General features: G+C 39.4%; 1 protein-coding gene across 1 annotated transcript in view; it reads right to left on the reverse strand.

Moving 5' to 3' along the window:
- Positions 1-20,041, reverse strand: part of ppfia2 (PTPRF interacting protein alpha 2) — a 260,698-nt gene that overhangs the window by 117,574 nt on the left and 123,083 nt on the right. The gene's annotated exons all lie outside the window — the stretch shown is intronic.

Consider the following 20,041-nt stretch of genomic DNA (forward strand, 5'->3'; position numbering starts at 1 on the left):
AAATGAAGATTAATTCTTAGAAAACAGGCGACTCAGGTAATGGGTTCAACCCAGTTAGAAAAATAGGGATAGTTTATGCTGACTTTTTGAGCAATTCCATCAATCCCATTTCCCCCATTTATTTTTCTTACCTACAGCCAGCACCTTTCCCCTTATACTTAGATAGATTAGGAGAATGGGCAAATAAGGGGTAGATGGAATATACTCATGCACTTTGGCAGAAGGAATAAAGGCATAGATATTTTTACAGCAGACACAATCTCACTGACTCACCATTCAGCCTTGGATCACCTGGTCAATAGTAAAATCTAAGCCAGTCTGCTATTTAAGGACTACAGATCAGAACTCAACACAATCATACCCTCAGTTCTAATCAACAAGCTCCAAAACATGGGTGTCTGTGCCTTCCTCTGCAACTGGATTCTTGACTTCCTCACTGGGAGATCACAGATTGTGCAGATTGGAAATAACATCTCCTCCTCACAGACAATCAGCACTAGCACACCTCAAGGATGTGTGCTTACCCTACTGCTCTACTCTCTTACAAGCATGATTGTGTGAGCTAGGCACAATTCAAACGCTATCTATAAATTTGCCAGTGACATACCTATTGTTGGAAGAATTTCAGATAGTAACAAAGAGGCGTACAGGAATGAGACAGATCAGCTGGTAGAGTGGTGTCACAGCAACAATCTTGCACTCAACATCAGTAAGACCAAGGAATTGATTGTGGACTTCAGGAAGGGGAAGTTGAGGAAACACACACCAGTCCTCTTTGAGGGATCAGAAGTGGAAAGGGTGAGCAGTTTCAAGTTCCTGAGCAACATCTCTGAGGACCTATCCTGAGCCCAACATATTGACGCAATTACAAAGAAAGCATGTTGGGGGTATATTTCATTAGGTGTTTGAAGCGAATTAGCACCAAAGGCAGTTACAAATTTATATAGATGTACCATGGAGAGCATTTTAACTGAATGCTTCACTGTCTGCTTTGGAGGAGCCACTGCACAGGATCAGAGAAAGCTGCAGAAAATTGTAAACTCAGCCAGCTCCATCACTGACACTAACGTCCCCAGCATCCAATACATCTTCAAAAGGTGATGATTTAAAGAGGTGACACCCATCACTAAGGACCCCCATCACCCAGGATATACCCTCCTCTCACTGTTATCATCAAGGAGGAGGTCTAGAAGCTTGAAGGTGCACACGCAACACTTCAGGAACATTTTTTACCTTTTGCCATCAAATTTCTGAATGGATAATGAACCCACAAACAGTACCTCAGTATTTTTCCCTTGTTTGCACTGATTATTTAATTGAGGTTTCTTGTGTTATATATACTACTTATTGTAATTTGTTTTTATTATTATGCATGGCAATGTACTTCTGTTGCAAAACAACAAATGTTACTGCATATGCCAGCAATATTAAACCTAATTCTGATTTCTGATTCTGATTATTTTCTAAACAAGGAGAAACTTCAAAAATCAGAGGTGCAGAGGTACTTGGGAGTCCTTGTGTAGGATTCCCTAAAGGTTAACTTGCAGTTGAGGCAGTGTAAGGAAGGCAAATACAATATTAATATTCATTTCAAGAGGAATAGAATACAAAAGCAAAAATCTGATTCTGAGGGTTATAAGGACTTGTCAGACTCGATTTGGAGTATTGTGAGCAGTTTTAGGCCCCTTATCTATGAAAAGTTGTGTCTGCATTTGAGAGAGTCTAGAGAAGGTTCATGAGAATAATTGCAGGAATTAAAGGCTTAACACATGAGAAGTGTTTGTTGGCTCTGAGCCTGTACTCACTGGAGTTTAGAAGAATAGGGGTGGGGATAGGGATCTCATTGAAACCTATCAAAGGCCGAGATAGAGTGGATGTAGAGAGGATGTTTCCTGTAGTGGGAGAATCTAGGAACAGAGGGCACAACCTCAGAATGGAAGGGCATCCATGTAGAACACAGATGAGCAGGAATTTCTTGAGCCAGAGGGTGGTTGATCTGTGGAATTCATTATAACAGACAACTGTGGAGTGCAAGTCATTGGGAATATTTAAAGCAGAGGTTGCAAGGTCCTTGATTGATCAGGGCATCAAAGGATATGGGGAGAAGACAGGAGAATGGGGTTCAGTGGGATAATAAATTAGCCATGATGGAAAGGCAGAGTAGACTCATTGGGTCGAATGGCCTAATTCTGCTTCTATGTCTTATGGTCTTATAGATGAGGCCACACTACTTGCTGCACAACTACATATATCAGCTAGCAGGAAATATAAATACAGACCTTAAGAGCTTCTAAAAATACATGAAAAAGGATAAAGATTAACTGTTCGAAAGTTCAAAGTAAATTTATTTTCAAAGTACATATATATCACCATATACAACACTGAGATTCATTTTTGTGCGGGGATACTCAATAGATTCATAATAAAATAATAACCATAATAGAATCAATGAAACACTGCACCAATGGGTCATTCAACTAGTGTGCAAAAGACAACAAGCTGTGCAAATACAAAAAGAAAATAAATAATAATAACAAACAAGTAAGCAACAAATATAGAGAACATGAGATGAAGAGTCTTTGAAAATGAGTCCATAGGTTGTAGGATTATTTCAGTGATGGGGAAAACGAAGTTGAGCTAAGTTATCTCATTTTGGTTCAAGAGTCTGATGGTTGAGGGGTACCAAATTACAGCTCCTTAAAGACCATGTTAAGGCACTGGAGCTGCAGCTGGATGACCTTTGGCTCATAGCAAAAAATGAGGAGGCCATAGATAGGAGCTACAGAGAGGTAGTCAGCCCTAAATTGCAAGTGGCAGGTACCTGGATGACAGTCAGATGAGGGAAAGGAAATAGGCAGCCAGTGAGAGTACACCTTCAAAAATAGGTATAACACTTTGGATATTGTTGAGGGGAGGGGTGACCTATTAGGGGGAAGCTGCAGCGACCGAGTCTCTGGCACTGAGCCTGGTTCTGTGGCTCAGAAGGGAAGAAGGAGAAGAACAGTGGAGTGTTGACAGGGGATTCCATACTTAGAGGAGCATGCAGGAGATTCTGTGGACATGAAAGAAACACTGGGATGGTATGTTGCCTACCTAGTGCCAGGGTCAGAATATTGCAGATTGCATTCTAAAGAGGAAGGGGGAACAGCTGCATCACAGTACATATTGGTACCAATTACATCAGTAGGAAAAGGGAGATCTTGAGGAGAGAATATAGGGAGTTAGGTAGAAAGCTGAAAAGCAGGACCTCCAGGGCTGTATTGCTGCCTGTGCCATGTGCCAGTGAGGGGAAGAATATGATGAATTGGCAGATGAATGCATGGCTGAAGAATTGGTGCAGGGGCAGGGTTACAGATTTCTAGATCATTGGGATCTCTGCTGGAGAAGGTATGTATGGACTGTACTGAAAGTTTACATCTGAATTAAGGCCGACTAATATCCTTGTTGATGTTTTGGGCTGAGACCCTTCATCAGGACTAACCGAAAGGAAAGATAATAAGAGATTTGAAAGTAGGAGGGGGAGGGGGAAATGTGAAATGATAGAAGACCAGAGGGGGTGGGGTGAAGCTGAGAGCCGGAAAGGTGTTTGGTAGAAGGGATACGGAGCTGAAGAAGGGAAAGGATCATGGGATGGGAGGCCTAGGGAGAAAGAAAGGGGGAGGGGAGCACCAGAGGGAGTTGGAGAACAGGCAGAGTGATGGGCAGAGAGAGAAAAAGAAGAGGAGGGGGAAAAAACTAAATATATCAGGGATGGGTAAGAAGGGGAGGAAGGGCATTAACAGAAGTTAGGGAAGTCAATGTTCATGCCATCAGGCCTCCAACCTGATGGCATGAACATTGACTTCTCTAACTTCCATTCCTCCAACCTGATGCCCAACAGGCCCATCACTCTGCCTGTTCTCCATCTCCCTCTGGTGCTCCCCTCCCCCTTTCTTTCTCCCTAGGCCTCCCATCCCATGATCCTTTCCCTTCTCCAGCTCTGTATCCCTTCTGCCAATCACCTTTCCAGCTCTCAGCTTCACCCCACCCCCTCCCACATGGGTTATCTCCATGTGCTCCAGTTTCCTCCGATGTTAGTTTCTTCCCACATTCCAAAGACGTACAAGTTAGGGTTAGTTTAGTAAGTTGTGGATATGCTATATTAGTGCCAGAAGGTTGACAACACTTGTGGGCTATTCCTCAGCACATCCTCAGACTGTGTTGGTTGCTGACACAAACAATGCATTTCACCGTACATGTGACAAATAAAGCTAATCTTTTAACAAATAAACTCTTCTTGGGCTTCCAGCTGTGAACATATATTGATTTTAATGATGACAAACTCTGCCTTCTTCAACAGGGATGATGCTTGGGCATGTCTGGTCTGGTGGTATTTATACCCCCTTCATCCATCCTTCTTGATAGATTCATCCTCATCTAATCAGGTTTCTGCTGTCCCACCTTGCTTACAATCAAGACGGTTGTCAGTTCGCATTGATGTCCAGAACGGATCTAATGTACTGGATATGCTCCCTAATCAACACTTAGCTAGCTCATCACAGAATGCATTTAGCTGCCAGAGAAACCACTGCGAAACGCAACTCATGAATATAGGGATGATGTCCTCGATATTCAAGAAACTTAGGAACTTAGTAAAATAACAGCCAGAGCATCCATTTTGTCCACAGTCACTTCTTTTAGGTTCCTAAAGTTGCAGGCAACCAGGTCCTGAGTCTTGTGAGGCTTTGGTTCCAATAGTTTATCTGAATATTGCTGCTAGTAATAGTCTTTGCTTCAAACTGAACTGTGCCTCCTGACCCTAGATTTTCTACAATTACTGAGGTATTTTTAGTATCTTCTATGAATACAGGTACAAAATATGGGAATATTAGGAAAGAAATGAAGCAAAATTAGTTTAGGCCATAAATTGGGAAAGAAATTAAAGGAAAAGATGCTTAATTTGCTGACATCTAAACAGTGAATGCACATTGGTAATGTTGTTCATGTTTCAAGTTACCATCAAAAATACAGTCCCAGGAAAAGAAAGACCTATTGTTCATGAGATAGTGAAGTACTATGCTAATGCCCATGTTATACTCCTTTGGGAACAAGTGACTAAGGAAAGCAGCTAATTATGTCCAAGATTGATCTATTGAATAAAAAATGACTGTGTTAAAAACATATCCTTTGTTGAAAAGGATTCCAACACATTAGTGGTTACATGGATTAGAGTACATGTCTTATGAGGAAAGGTTGAGTAGGCAAGGACTTTTCACTTTTGGAGCGAAAGAAAATGAGAAGTGACTTGATAGAGGTGTACAAGATAAGAGGCATAGATAAAGTGGAGAGCCAGAGACTCTCCCAAGGCGGAAATGGCTAATATGAGAGGTTATAATTGTAAGGTGATTGAAGAAAAGTATAGGGGTGAGGGATGTCAGAGATAGGTTTTCTTTTTACACACAAGAATGGTGGGTAAGTGGAATGCTCTGCTTGGGATGGTGGTAAAGGCAGATACATCAGGGGACTTTAAGGAGCTCTTTGATAGGCACATGGATAATAGAAAAATGGAGGGCTATGTGGAAGGGAAGGGTTAAGATTGATCTTGGAAAAGGTTAAAAGGTTGGCACAGTATTATAGACCGAAGGGCCTGCACTGAGTTGTACTGTCCTGTGGAAATACTTTGGAGTAAAGGAGAACAAAGACATTGTAAGCCTTTGAGAGATACTCATGCTGACAGTTTGACCTCATGGGTGAAGTAAATGCTAGTTTAGCTCAACCTTGTTGAGCATTCATTAAACACTGAAAACATCTGCTGTTGCAAGAGCTCTTTATCCAACCCATATAAGTTCATCTTTGAAAAAACTTATAAGGGATCCTTGAAAAGTTATGGCAATATCTCAAGAAGAAGCACCATACTGGCATTATGTATACCATTATCATCAAAGCATTTAGAAATCAACTGCTCCCAAGAGCATCTGATCATAAGAAATATAATACTCTGTGTTGTCTGAGATGAGATATAGATTTATTGCCAGAGTATGGAGTTTGGACCCCATTGTTTACCCATCAATTTTTCTTATATTGACAAACCTGGACATCACTTCCCACACAAGACATACATGTTTTCCAGGGTTCGAGAAACAATGTGACTAAAGTGAGATGAATATATGTAGATGTAACAAAAAGTAATTTTCCAACACTTCTTTGGTTTCAGGAATAGCAGGAGGGTATCTCCCACCAAAGTTACTTTAAACACAGTTTTTTTAATCAGAACCCCTCAATTAGTTGGTTCCTCATGATGATCACAGCTCTGATACCTATCCACAAACTATCTGACCCTGATTTCTGACCTCCAGTGTTTGTCTCCCTGGATCTTGAAAAGCCAACAACTGACTCCAGTCCAACACCTAGAACATAAGGAAACCCAACTTCCCCTCGGGATCAATAAAGTCTGTCTATCATAAGGAAATAAGAAAATAGAAGGAGGAATCGACTCCTCGGCCTCTCAAGAATGCCCCACAATTCAATATCATCACCATTGATCCGCCCCTGCTTTGTGCCAGGGGCCCATAGCCTTCAATTCCCTTCTTTTTTAGAAATTTATAGAAACATAGAAAACCTACAGCACAATACAGGCCCCTCAGCCCACAAAGCTGTGCCAAACATGTCCTTACCTTAGAATTTACCCAGGGTTACCCATAGCCCTCAATTTTTCTAAGCTCCATGTATCTATCCAGGATTCCCTTAAAAGACCCTATCGTATCCGCCTCCACCACCATCGCTGGCAGCCCATTCCACCCACTTACCACTCTGTGTAAAAAACTTACCCCTGACATCTCCTCTGTACCTACTTCCAAGCACATTAAAACTGTGCCCTCTTGTGGCAGCCATTTCAGCCCTGGGGAAAAGCCTCTGACTATCCACATGATCAATGCCTCTCATCATCTTATACACCTGTATCAGGTCACCTCTCATCCTCCGTCACTCTAAGGAGAAAAGGCCAAGTTCACTTAACTTATTCTCATTAGGCATGCTCCCCAATCTAGGCAACGCTCTTGTAAATCTCCTCTGCACCCTTTCTATGGTTTCCACATCCTCTTTTATCTACATTTATCTACTTCCTCTTTAAATACTCCTAATGATATAACCCTCAAAACCTCCAGAGTAGAAAATTCCAAACATACACCATCCTTTGCAAGAAGTAGCTTTGCAACTCAGTTTTAAATAACTCCATTAATTTTTGTCTCTATGTCCATTCATTTGACATTCTACTACTGGCAGAAGCATCTCTACATCCATCCTGTGAGGCCCCCTCTATGCTTCAAGAAGATTACCCTTTATTTTCCTAAACTTGAAAGAATATAGATTTTTAGCTGTCCCTGAGCTAATAATCGTCTCCTCCTTAGAATCAGATGGACCTCTTGGGATTGCCTCCAATGCCACTATATAATTTCTTAATTAAAAGGATCAATACTGTATTATACTTCATGTGTGGCAATATCTTCCTATTTCAAACCATGTAATTCTTATCCACTTAACGTACCTGCCTGCTAACATTTTCCAGTCATACACAAGAACAGCTAGATCTGTCAGTACTCCATTCATCTGCAGTGGAAAGGGGGAGCAGCTTTTTGTTCCTAGGTGTCAACATTCCTAAAGATCTAACTCGGGCCCAACATATTGATGTAATTATGAAGAAGACATGCCAACAGCAATAGTTCACTAGGAGCTGACTAGATTTGGTATGTCACCAAAGACTCTGGCAAATATCTACAGATGCACAGAAAAAGGATGTGCTGGAGCTTTTGAAAAGCATTAAGTTAGATAAGTCACCAGGACCAGATGAGATTTACCCTAGGTTACTGTGGGAAGCAAGGGAGGAGATTGCTGAGCCTCTTGTGGTGATCTTTGTGTCATCAATAGGGATGAGAGGAGGACCAAAGGATTGGAGAGTTGCAAATGTTGCTCTCTTGTTCAAGAAAGGGAGTAGAGATAACCCAGGAAGCTATAGACCAGTGAGTCTGACTTCATTGGTAGGCAAGTTGTGGAGAAGATCCTGAGAGGCAGGATTTATGAGCATTTGGTGAGACATAATCTGATTAGGGATAGTCAGCATGGCTTTGTCAAGGGCAGGTTGTGCCTTACAAGCCTGATTGAATTCTTTGAGGATGTACCAAAACACATTGATGAAGGTAGAGTAGTGGATGTAGTGTATATGGATTTCAGTAAGGCATTTGACAAGGTTCCCTATGCCAGGCTCCTTCAGAAAGTAAGAAGGCTTGGGATCCAAGGAGACCTTGCTTTGTGGATTCAGAATTGGCTTGCCCAGAGAAGGCAAAGGGTGGTTGTAGATGGTTTGTATTCTGCGCGGAGGTTGGTGACCAGTGGTGTTCCGCAGGGATCTGTTCTGGGAATCCTCCTCTGTGATTTTTATAAATGACTGGGATGAAGAAGTAGAAGGATGGGTTAGCAAATTTGCTGATGACACAAAGGTTGGGGGTGTTGTACATAGTCTGGAGAACTGTCAGAGGTTACAGCGGGACATCAATAGGATGCAGAACTGGGCTGTGAAGTGGCAGGTGGTCTTCAACCCAGAGTGGTGTGAATTAGTTCATTTTGGTAGGTCAAATTTGAAGACAGAATATAATATAAATGGTAAGGGAAATTCTAGGCAGTCTCTAGAGTAGGTTACATGGTCAGCACAACATTCTGAGCCAAAGGGCCTGGAACTTGCTTTTAATTTTTTATGTTCAATGTACTGTGGAAAGTATTCAGATTTGTGGTATCGTCATTTGGTATGGAGTCACCAATGCACAGGATCAGAAAAAGTTGCAGAGGTTGTAAACTCAGTCAGCTCCATCATAGGCACTAGCCTCCCCAGCATCAAAGACATCTTTAAAAGGCACTGCCTCAAAAACAACCCTCACCATCAAGGATTTGCCCTCTTCTCATTACTACTATCAATAAGGCGGTACAAGAGCCTGAAGACACACACTCAATGTCTTAGGAACAGATTCTTCCGCTCTGCTATCTGATTCCTGAACTGTCCATGAACCCTTGGACACTACCTCACTATTCTGATGCAATCAAAAATATTCTCCTTGACCTGCCAAGTTCCTTCATCTTTTTCTGTGTGTTACTCTAGATTTCCAAAATCTACAGAATCTCATCTATCCTCTATTTGCTCTCTTTTTGCACAATTTATTTTTTATATATTCTTATTATAATTTGTATGAAGTTGCTGCCACATAAAAATAAGTTTCTTGACATATGTCAATGATAGTAAACCTGATTCTGGATTACAGATAAATTCTTTTTACTGAAGTGCACCATCTCATACTTCCTTAGATTAAACTCCATTTGCCAAATTTTCTCCCACATTCAGCCTACCTATATACTGTTACAGACTCCAAATAATCTTACACAACATAACCTCCTACTTATTTTCAAGTTATCAGGCAAATCTGAGGCCTTATACTCTGTCTTCTCCTTCTGGTCATATATCAGCTCAAATAGTTGAGGACCAAGAACCAATTCAATAGTTAGACCATCCCACCTGAAAAAGATCTGTTTATATCACCTGTCTTCTATGCAATAATCAATCTTCATCCATGCTAACTCATTTCTCTAATACCATGAACTCTTGTGCACCAGCCTTTTAAGTGATACCTTGTCTACTGCCTTCTAAAAATCCAGATATACTACAGTATGTCTATAGTCTACTGGCTATAGAGTTTACTTGTTATATTCTCAAAGAACTCTAGCAAATTTATTAAATATGATTTATGCTTCATAAAGTCACTTTGATTTGTTCTGATTATATTATGCTTCTCTAAATAACTATTTCTTCCTTGATTACAGACACTAACATTTTGTTAACAACATATGTTGAGCTAATAGACATATGATTACCCATCTTCTGTCTTCCTTCCTTCTTCAATGGAAACATGTTTATCCATTTCCAATCTCTGATTCCTTTTTATCCTTTTCACCTCCATTCAATCATGTAAGACTCACTTGACTCCACTGCCAATAAGCTCTCAATCTGTCAGGATGTATCCAGGAAACAAATCTGAATAACATGAAGCAGTTTTCTGCCATTAAAGTGAATAACATTTCTGGGAAACTCATTTTTCCATTATACAGCAGCTAAATCTTCCACAATTTCACCCCACTCTCCACCACCACTCACTCCTCCCTGGCAGCTAAATCAATCAGCTTCTCCTCCACCATACCTGTTATCCCTGCCCTTTCAGGGCCTTTATGTAGAGTATGATCAAAATTTTGTTTCCAATTAAACAGAGGGAATTGGATCACAGTGTGAGTAAATTACTGCTGCCAAATCACACAAAAGTTAATTCAAAGTTAATTAAGTTGTACAAAATATAAAAGAAACCAGGCTTATGGATTAACTTCTGTTAGCAAATAAATTATCACTTTCATTAAATATTTTAAATTAGATTAAAGAAGATATAAATGCAAACTTAGTAAAGGTATTTTCAAAATTTTTCTGATAACGCATACATCCCTTCTAAGTTATATCTTAATTGCAGATGTATACAATTTTTGCAAATTAACACTATAAATGTTATTTCAGAAATAACCACTGATTTAAATGTATTTTTAAACATTAATCAACACAATCTGTAAAGGTTTGAAACACATTTAACTAAAGAGTGTTATAACATGTTCTGGGTATCATTAATGTGTTAATCTCCCTATTAGTCTTTATAGTAAGATAAAAAATAATCACCAACCAGATGGAAATTAAAGCAGATTTCCTCAATGTGATCAAAACAAAATTAAGTTTTGTTCAACAGATATCTTAAATCAATTCAAGAAAGCAGATTAATATAAGAAATTGCACAAAATTTATTGCTGACAGTATAACAATAAAATAAAGCAATTGTTCTTCTTAAAATTCAAATTGATTAAAATATTAATAGTATCACTGTTACATTTTGTCATATGGTCATTTTAGAGTCCATCGATATCATCATGACTCCATCAATGGGAATTGAATCTGATTCTGTTAAAATTATTACTGAATGGAGACCAATGAAATTTTAGTGAATTTGATCAAATGCAGAGCCGCAGCTGAAGAGATATTGGAGATATCCCTCTGGGGACATTAACAGTCTCTGAGTTTGACAGATGCTTATACCTGGCTCTCAGAGGCTGGGTCCTTGGGAGTTTGAGTTATTAATGATCCTGTTAATCCTCAGTATTTGCTGGTGGCTATATGTCTTGCATTCTTTCCACCCACCATCTGCTTTTTGGTCACAAGTATACTTTGTTGGAACTCAGCCTTCAGAAGTCTGCATAAATGTTTTTTTCCTCTCTTGAAATATAGTTCAAGATGCCATGTGTTCACAACTAATTAGTTCCTGGCTTCTCGGGTAATTTTTATCATACCAATTTAAAATTTTAAAATCGAGAAACAGTCTCCTCACAGAATAAGAATGTTCAAACCCAACTCCAGGTCTAACCTCTCCTGCTGAGCCTACAGCAGGCATCTTGGTGCACTGGAGAAGACACTCAACACTGTCTCTGCAAAATTCTTCCAAAATTCACTGGCAGGATAAGCAAATTGACACCTATGTACTCTTCCAAGCCTATATTTCCAACATCCGGTCTCTCATTAAAGTCAATCAGCCTTGGTGGGCAAGCTACATATTCTGTAAGCCTAAAATCAGTTTTCCAAAACGAGAGCTCCAAGTTTTATCATAGGAATGCAGGAGAACAAACAAAAAGCTTCAAGGATCTTTTCAAAACCTCTTTGGTAAAATGTAACCTTGTCTCTGATGCTTGGGATCCTCTGACCTATGGCTACTTAAAAAGAGGAACTAAATACATTGGGACTTTATCATTGGACTATGCAGATGTCATATGCAACCTCCCACCTACCTAACACACAAACATCACATATTCTAGATCTCCAGTTCCCCAATGAGATTTTTCAACCACCTCAAAACCCAATAAGCTAGAAAGTCAGCAGAACCTAAACACAATTTGAAGTGGCATTAACATATGCTCCAAAAACATTACAATTCAGTTGTTAGTCCTTACTTGCCTGGACAACAAAGTAATCAAAATGGTATTGGACTGAAGCAGGAAAGTGATCTTTAGATACAGGGAGAAGCTATGGCAACTGGATCAGAATGTCAGAATGGGGTTGAGCTGTGGAAGGTGGAGAACACAATTTGCAAAGTAAGTAGGAAAGTATATAATAATTTTCATAAACTCAGCAATGCTAATAAAATATGAAGAGTCAACATGGCTCTAAGGTTAGAATTGTAGCAGCCAATTTACACACACAATAAAGTGATCGTGACAGACAACTTATTTTGGGGGGACTGGTAGCTGAAACAAATGCAATTCTGACAAATTTTGTTTTGCAATTGTGATTTAGACCTGTACTTAGTTTTAGAATACCAACCTCAGTTGGGATCAGAAAGATAGAATGTATTCATACAAGCTAACACACTACATATTTATTAATTATTGTGATTTAGCATGATAGATAACACTGATCAACTGTCAATTGACTGAAATGGATTATGGTAATTAACTGTGATTATTCAAATTGGAATAAACTTCCTAGAGTCAACAACATTCAAAAATTTTCAATAATAAATCAAGCTTGAAAAAAAATCAGGAACATAACACAATTTGCTGTAACAATGTCATACACTGGGGAAAAATATCTCTACTGCAAATTTACCACAGAGATGCAAAATAAGTCACCGCCTTCAATTTATCTGCAGCAATCAAAACCTGTGAAGTGAGTCATCACAGATTTACTGCAGGACAGGATACACTATACAAGCCATACTTAGTGGTGTAATCGGAACACTTCTGATTTCTGTCAGCAAGCAGTCTGTCACTGCCAGGTTCTACCCTGCACTTCACACCTACTCTTGCATATGTAGTCAAACTGTTGTGCTTCTTAACATAGAAACTTGGAACTTACTGTCAGTGAAGTTATCAACAGAATATTAAGTTGTTCACATTAAATCCATTTCTTGCGTAATTTAATTGATGTATTAATTAACACTTCTAATAAAATAGCAGTAAAAAAAAGTATACTATCAGCATTCACAAAAGCAAAAATTTAAAGCTCAGGTCATTCAGCCCATCACTTTAATGTCAGCCAAAAAGATCTATTAAGAGTGACTTCCTTACTTCATCCAGAATGACCTCCTTATTTTAATACACCAAACTTCAGCCACTAAAAACAAGTATATCATACACCTCCTTAAGCATGTTTAAATATTCATGATATTGTAGGTACATATTCCAATGTCCCATTGTTGATCCTATTTCTAATTTATTGTATATTCCCTTGTCTTATACACTGTCAGTGAATTCAGGTCTGACTCCATTTTGGCTATGTTTATTGATATATTTTTGTTTTCTGGAGCTTTGTCCCTCACCAACCTCACCAAGAACTAGATAGTCTCCTGCAAAATGTTTCATTAGAATTGCCACATTCAAAGACTAATCATTGACACATATCACAAAAAGAAAGGGACACTGCATCCAATCACCTTGAACCCTGCTGCTGACATCACTGCCATCCTAAAGCATTTGTTAACCATTACCCTTTGCTTTCTATAATTTGCCATATTATGGATTTAATAATTTCTTGTTTTAGCCTTTTTAGTTTCTAATGAATTTGTATGTTAGGTCATAAGATTAAACAGCACTGAAACAGGCTGCTTGGCTCAACTTGTCTACACCTTCTATGTTAATCCCAACTTCCAGCACTTGGCCCATAGCCTTTTTGCCCATGTAATTCAAGTGCCCATCTAGATACTTCTTAAATGCAGTCAACAGCCCACCCTCATCAACTTGCTCAAGCAGTGCATTCCAAGTACTTACCGTTCCATTTATATCCCCTCTAAATCTCTTCTCACTTACCCTAAATATACTTACTCCAATTTTTTATATTTTTGATATAGGGGGAAATTTCTTGCAGTCTACTCTACCTATATACCTCATCATTTTTCACACCTCAATCATGTCCCCTTCTCAGCATTCTCTGCTTCAGGGAGAAGTGACCAAGCTTCTCCAGTCTCCCCTCACAAATGAACTGCTCAGACAATGTTCTGATGAATTTACCCTGCATCTTCTTCACAATTGCATCAGCACTCCATGTGAGATTTTACCAAGGTTTTATAAAGTTGGAACATAACCTCCCCATTTCTGCATTCAGTGTGCCAACTAACTAGCCTAAATAGCCCATTTTTGCTGATTAAATTCCATATGCCATTTTTCAACCCATTTCATCTATGCCTTGACAAATCTTTGCTGCTATCAACAACTCCTTAATCTTTGTGTCATCCATGAGCTATTGGTTGGGTGTTCCACATCCAAATCTTTGATGTATATTACAAATAAGGTTCTCAACACTAATCCTTGTGGACACCATGAGACACAGACAATAAATCACAATTGTGACCCTTGCCATCATACTTTGTTTTCTATTGCTTGGCCAGTTTTGTATCCAGTTTGTCACTTTGACCTGGATCCTATAGGCCCTAAACTTTGGAACTAGTCTCCCATGCTGTTCCTTTTAAAGCAGTGAAAAAACACACTTGCTGCCCAGCCCCCATCAATATACTCTGTCTCCTCTTGAAAGATTTCAATGAAATTGGTCAGCAGGATCTGCCATTGACAAAGCCATATTGGCTGTCTCTGATTAGTCCATGCCTTTCTAAGTGATCATTGATCCTCTTCCTTAGAATGTTTTCCCATCTCTTTCCTACCACTAATGTTAGACTCACAGGTCTATAGTTACCAAACTTTTCACTGCTGCCTTTTTTGGTTAAAAGGAGGGATGTTTACTGCCCTCCATTCATCTGGTACTTGACATGTATTTAAAAATAAATATTAATAAAATAAGTATTTTAAAATTTCAGTAATAGCACCAGAACTTTGTACATGCTGGGATAAATCTAACTCAGTTTGGGGATTTATCCATTTTTAAGATGTTAAAGGCACTGAGTGCCTCCGCTTTAATTTATGGAGCCCTGCAGTAGATATTTATCTGATCCTTTACTGAATTTGCCAAGTACAAAGTCTGTTTCCTTTGTGAATACAGGTTAAAATATCTTTCAAAGACATTATCTGTACCTTTTGGCTCCAAACTCGGATTGCTCACGTCATCCCTAATTGGCCCTACTTTATTTTTGCTCCATATTGTTTTGTATATAGAATGCTATCCAAGTTGCCTTAACTTTGTCTGTCAGTGTTTTTTTTTCAAATCAAATGCTTGCATCTACTGCAGATAGGAGAAACACTTTCCCTATTTGCTTGGGACAGTACAAACATATGAAAATAGTATCCTAATTCTACTCAGAAGAGCGGAGAAAGATCTGACCTGCCAGTCTTCCAGCTGAACACAGCCTGTCCCAGCTCACGCAGAATTATTCAATGGCTCCTTCTGAACAGCACAACCAACAAGTTTTTGTTCTGGCTGATGTCTAGATATTCAGAGATGACCATCCCAAATCCTCACTCTTGGAAGGGATCCTGGCCTCAGAGTGTACCAAAGTGACTGAACCCAATGGTCAGATGACAATTTAGGTGAAAGACTAGATTGAAAAGGTCAGGGTATCTGGGCCTGGAGTGTGGGATGGGCCAGTTCAGTTTGTTGCTCCAAGACATTTACTCAGCTCTGTGCTGAACTATGGGTCTTATGGACTTCAGTTCAGAAAGCTATTTGGTTGCATTGATTGTTTGCATGATTTGTTTTTTTTCCCCTTTCTGCACATTGTATATTTGACAATCTTTCTTTTAATGGTTTTTTCTTGGCTTTCTTTGTTTCATAGCTGCTTTTTAGGAGGCGAATCTCAAGGTTGTTTAATATATATGTACTTTGATAATAAATGTACTTTGAACTTTGGATGGAAAGAGAAGGAATCAGGAACTGGGTGTTGAAGTAAGGGATTAGGGCGTTCTAAGACACTAGTGACATGGAGACTGAAGAACTAGTGTGGGGATATTAGATACAGTTGGTTGGGGAGGGGTTACTTCTATTTGATTTCTAACTTCTGCAATACTTTGTATTCTGCAATAGAAGGTCAGCAAAAGTTTTCTTGTTGCTCAAAGCAAGTGAGAGGGTGTACTCACCAGCTATGTCAACAATCTCCCAGTGAAGAATGCAATTTCTTTTATCATTCTTTTCTCAGTGAAAATGAGTACTGTACATGCATAAGACAGACTTTAAGATTTAGCTACTCTATGTGTACAAACAAGACTGCACCTTGCATATTTCTACATTCTTGATATCAGAAGTAAATAAACATGCTAGTCAGCATTATTAAATATATATTAATTATATTTGTCATAAGGCAATACATTGGGCCACATATTTGTATCCTGTGGTGATTTAGTGATTAGGTTAAGGCATATTTAGATTTAGTTAAGGCATATTTATCACTAAACAAATCATTTATTTAGTGATAAATATGCCTTAACTGTCAAAGAAACTAACAGAATTGAAATTTTACCTTTTCTGGTCACTTTGAAGACTTACACCCGATCACTTTAAATATCATTGCCTGTTAAATTTGGGTAAGCAAAAACCATAGTGGATACCAGTCGAGTTTTGAAAAATCTTGGAAGTATGCTGTGCCTGCTTAAAAATATATTTTAATCTTAGCCTAGATCATTTATAATGAAATATGGAGCATTTTTTTGCCAAACTTCAAAACCTCAGCATCACAAAAAGGTGAGAGAAGAGTACCCAAGGAATGGCTAGTTGCAAGAAATGAGGAAAAATAGATTTCAGAAAGAGACCCAAAGCATAAATTCAGTATCAGGTACAATCCCATAATGAAGAGATCTAAATCCATTTTCATCCTGGGAAAACTGATCAATTTGTGTCCACATGCAATAAGATCTGGACAAGATTTATGTACAAACTTCTAAGTAACAAAGATTACGAGAAGTGCACAGGTTTCAAAACTGAAGTGGAACACCCATGTAATCACTGTGGCTACAAGGGCAGGTCAGAGATTGACACCCTACAGTGAGATACTCAACTCCTGTCTCCAAGTTGCCATCACCCTCCACCTGGCCCTAACCCACCTGGACAAAAAAAGACGTACGTTCGAATGCTGTTCATAGACTTCAGTTCAGCATTCAACACAATCATCCCTCAGAAACTGACTGGAAAGCTGAGCCTACTGGGCCTGAACACCTCCCTCTGCAGCTGGATACTAGACTTCCTGACTGGGAGGCTTCAGTCAGTCCGGATCGGAGGCAGCATCTCCAACACCATCACACTGAGCACAGGGACCCCCCAGGGCTGTGTGCTCAGTCTACTGTTGTTCACTCTGCTGACCCATAACTGTGCTGCAACACACAGCTTGAACCGTATCATCAAGTTCGCTGATGACATGACCGTGGTGGGTCTCATCAGCAAAAACAACAAGTCAGCTTACAGAGAGGAGGTGCAGCAGCTAATGGACTGGTACAGAGCCAGCAACCTGTCTCTGAATGTGAACAAAACAAAAGAGATGGTTGTTGACGTCAGGAGGGCATGGAGCAACCACACATCGTTGAACATCAAAGGCTCCTCAGTACAGATCGTTAAGAGCATCAAATTCCTTGGTGTTCTCCTGGCGGAGAATTTCACCTGGTCTCTCAACACCAGTTCCATAGCAAAGAAAGCCCAGCAGTATCTCTTCTTTCTGCAAAGGCTGAGGAAAGTCCATCTCACACCCCCTATCCTCATCACATTCTACAGGGGTTGTATTGAGAGCATCGTGAGCAGCTGCATCACTGCCTGGTTTGGAAATTGCACCATCTCAGATCGCAAGACCCTGCAGCGGATAGTGAGGTCAGCTGAGAAGATCATCGGGGTCTCTCTTTCCGCCATTACAGACACTTACACTACACGCTGCATCCGCAAAGCAAACAGCATTATGAAGGACCCCATGCACCCCTCATACATACTCTTCTCCCTCCTGCCATCTGGGAAAAGGCACCAAAGCATTTGGGCTCTCACGACCAGACTATGTAACAGTTTCTTCCCCCAAGCTATCAGAGACTCCTCAATACCCAGAGCCTGGACTGACACCACCTTACTGCCCGCTACTGTGCCTATTGTCTTGTTTATTATTTATTGTAATGCCTGCACTGTTTTGTGCACTTTATGCAGTCCTGGGTAGGTCTGCAGTTTAGTGTAGTTTTTTTCTGTGTTGTTTTTATGTAGCTCTGTGTAGGTTTTGTACTGTTTCATGTAGCACAATGGTCCTGAAAAACGTTGTCTCGTTTTTACCGTGTACTGTACCAGCAGTAATGGTCGGAATGAAAATAAACAGTGACTTGACTTGACTTGAGCACCATCTTCAAGGATGTCAGGAGAATGATGACATTCGCGTAGTTTGCCTAGAACAGTTTAACTCCAACACTCAAGAAGTTGAATGATCAGATACAAACAGACTGTTTCATTGATACTTCATTCAGCACCTTGAGTTTGCCATACATCTACCAATGATGCCTTGTGACTGCAGTGTATGCCACCCACACATGCATATAACATCTAAAGCTCCTTTAACAGAACCTCTCCACCATCACCTGGGAGGAAAATTAAACAGTAGGTGATTGGTAATATCACCATTAGCATGTTCGCCACCAAGATATGGAAAAATATTACTACACGTTCTCAGTAACTGGGTAACATTCAGGCTCCTGAACATCCTAACTAGCAGCATTAGAGAAGAACAGAGATTCTAATAGTCAGGAAGGGAGTTTTAAATCATTTCTGTAGAAGGAATTAGGATAGTTATTAAATGCTAGCATTACTAGTGATTCTGATTTTAAAACATCAAATTAACTGGAAAGGATGAGTATAAGACCAAACCAAATACCTTCAGCACGCTGAAACAACGATTCTTGGCAAATTATTAACAAACTGCTAACAAATCTACCATGAGCACTGTGTGAGAAGCTGTTTATTCACATACCTGGCCTGGTTTGTACATTGCTCCTCCACTGGCAGATTGGCTGGTAGAAGGCTAATGGTTTAAGTCAATATTTCTGTCTAAGAAACTATGAAACAGTTGGCAATTCAAACTAAATGGATGCCTCAAGAAGAAAAGCTTACAGTATAAGAATATTCAGAGAAATTTTGGGTAACAGGAATTTATTGCAATAAAAAGCAGAAAAGAAAAGGCTCTGCAAAGTACTGAATTATAGATAACGACATGAGGGGCTGAAAAAATACACGCATATGAGGAAAGTTGTTTTTTACATGGAGCTGTTCTATTATCAGATGAGTGTGGAAATGTTTTTGAAGACCAAGGAAACCAATAGAACAGCTGTATAAGAACATCCTTAACTGAGCTTTTCTTTTACAAAGACAGTTTCTAGGATGCTCCACATTAAACAATACTATAACAAAGAGGGTAATTCTTAACATGATCCCTGAAGTGATACAACCATGAAACAGCAATAATTGTAAACAATAAAATAATATACAGTATATAACATCCTTTCTTTAATAATGGAACAATAAAATATCTTTCAAACAAAATGTCTGGATTTTATTTACTTTTACACAAAATATCCGAAATCATTGAACTGATGAAAATCCTTCCAGATCTGGCCCTAACTGACTGTGGTTCTTTTGAGGTCTACTGTCAAGCTGTAGTGTTCTCGCTGTGTAGAATAATTATTGCAATTTCCATAATCTCCATTTCTGGTTCTGTTAATCAAGCTTCAAGCATGGTATGTCTGAGACCATGCCTCTTTTTCCTTTGTGGGACATGTTTTTCCATCATAACATCATGACCTGGGGCATGGTTTACTTCCAATCAGCACTACAATCTCTACTGATCCAATATGGGGTTCATCTTCACTGTTGTGGTGAGCTGGTGCCTAGCAATTCTGATGTAATAGTGTGTTTGGGCCATCTCAAGTTGCCTTCCTATACTGTTTGCAGTTCTGGTTTCCTTGGTCTACAAAAACATTTCCACACTCATCTGATAATAGAACAGCTCCATGTAAAAAACAACTTTCCTCATATGCGTGCATTTTTTTCAGCCCC

Source organism: Hypanus sabinus, chromosome 8 (genome assembly GCF_030144855.1).
Source record: "Hypanus sabinus isolate sHypSab1 chromosome 8, sHypSab1.hap1, whole genome shotgun sequence".
Classification (NCBI taxonomy): Eukaryota; Metazoa; Chordata; class Chondrichthyes; order Myliobatiformes; family Dasyatidae; genus Hypanus; species Hypanus sabinus.